Source organism: Nycticebus coucang, chromosome 18 (assembly GCF_027406575.1).
Source record: "Nycticebus coucang isolate mNycCou1 chromosome 18, mNycCou1.pri, whole genome shotgun sequence".
Taxonomy (NCBI): domain Eukaryota; kingdom Metazoa; phylum Chordata; class Mammalia; order Primates; family Lorisidae; genus Nycticebus; species Nycticebus coucang.
The window spans coordinates 6,073,604-6,075,790 of NC_069797.1; positions in this window are offsets into that span (position 1 = coordinate 6,073,604).

A 2,187-nucleotide genomic window follows, 5' to 3' on the forward strand; every position below is an offset into this window, starting at 1 on the left:
ACTGTGGTTCTCAGACTATGGCTTAGAATTGTACAGGGTGATTTTCCTTCAAGTCACATTCCGTACGAGTTATATCAGAATCTCTGATGGCTGAGACACCTAGCCATCAGTGTTTTAGAAAACTTTCCATGTGAATTCAACATGAAGCCAAATTTGAGAACAAGTGAATAAAATCAGCACTGTTAAAGAATAAAATACTCAAAACAAGGGTGGCGCCTGTGGCTCAAGGAGTAGGGCGCCAGTCCCATATGCCAGAGGTGCTGGGTTCAAATCCAGCCCCGGCCAAAAACCACAAAAAAAAAAAAAAAAAAAAAAATACTCAAAACAAGCCAGGTGCGATGGCTCACACCTGTAATCCTAACACTCTGGAAGCCTGAGGCAGGTGGATTGCTTGAGCTCAGGAGTTCGAGAGAAGCCTGAGCAAAAATGACACCCTGTCTCTACTAAAAGTAGAAAAACTAGCCAGCAGTTGTGGCTGGTGCCTGTAGTCTCAGCTACTCTGAGAGGAGACTGAGAGGCAAGAGTATCACTTGAGCCCAGAGTTTGAGGTTGCTGTGCGCTATGATGCCATGGCACTCTACCCAGGTGACAAAGTGAGAATCTGTCTCAAAAAAAAAAAAAAAAAAAAAATACTTGTTAAAGACAGTAGGGCAGACTTTATTCAAGGCCAGAGTATTTGGTGATAGGCATAGGGACCACTGCAATGGAGTCTAGCAGCAAGGGAGAGAGATTGGGCTCTACTTTAGCTCCAGTAAGGACATTATTGGGTGTTGATAGCCAAGTAACATGGTGGGATCCTTGGGTAGAAGACTACTAAAAGGAAACATCAAGGGTAAGGGGATTTAGGGCCAAACTGACTTGATGGGGTTATTGCTGAAGGCAGACTAGGGTGATAAGGTATCAGGGTCCTCAGATCCTATGGGTGTGGGACTTGGGATTCTTCCTCAAACTAGATTCTATAAGGAACCACATTCAGGCTTACTCAAGCAGAGGACTCAGAGAAGCCTGACTTAAGGTTGGGTCAAAGGAGAGTCTTTGTGAAGAATAAGAAATGGAATAATGGCTCTTTTTGGTTTTTTGTTTATTTGTTTGAGACAGAGTCTTACTCTGCCACCTGGGCTAGAGTGCCATGGCATCATCATAGCCCACAGCAACCTCACACTCTTGGGGTCAGGTGATCCTTCTGCCTCAGCCTCCCAAGTAGTTGGGACTACAGGTGTCCACCACAACACCTGGCTAGTTTTTTCTATTTTTAGTAGAGACAGGGTCTTGCTCTTTCTCAGGCTGGTCTTGAACTCCTGAGCTCAAGCAATCCACCTGCCTCAGCCTGCCAGAGTGCTGGGATTACAGGCATAATGCCGGAATAATGTTTTTTAATGAGAAAAAAAAATGGCTCTCCTTTACTTTTAAGGTTCTTTGGCTGGGCTACAAATTAAATTGACATAAGACAGATTAAAAGGAGACAATCATACTTAATTACGTATGTATACACGGGAGTCCTACAAAATATGAAATTCAAAAAAAATGGTTGACACTTATTATCCTGAGCTATAGAAAAGATATAGGGGCCTAGGTTTCTGGGGGCTGGTGGCAACACAAGTTATGGGAGGGTCAGGGAGGAAATATGTGGCAACTAAGGGCTCTTGTTTGCAGATAAAAAGTCTCTCGGGTAATAAAAATTGTCTGGAGCAGCCTTCTTCCTGATACAGATATTTTAGCAATGTAGGTTTTCTTTATAGATGTAAATTTCTTTTATAAAAGGACAGCTTTTCAGAGCTACTCCTGTGTCTGCAGTTTCTCAGAATAACCAGCTCAAAATATGCCAGAGAAGTGTATTTCGGGGGTGGCATATTCTGATCTCTTCCAGTTGTATTTTGAGGTGGTATATCCTGAGCCCCAACAGTTTTAGCTAGGGCCAGGATACCTTAGATCTTCTGGGAATAGTGATTTTCAAAATACACACAGCAGAGTACTTCCTTCCCAAGGTTCTGGCAATCATTTTGGTTGGGCTTCTGATACACCATCCTGTTCCACATGGGTTGAGAACCACTGGTGTAGACTCACTCCACTCGGCACTGTCCAGACCATACCTAATGGCTTTGAGTTTGTTGCGGCTGCCTCTCTTTTAAATGGCTGCAAAGGCTAGGCAAGGTGGCTCATGCCTGTAATCCTAGCACTCTGGGGACC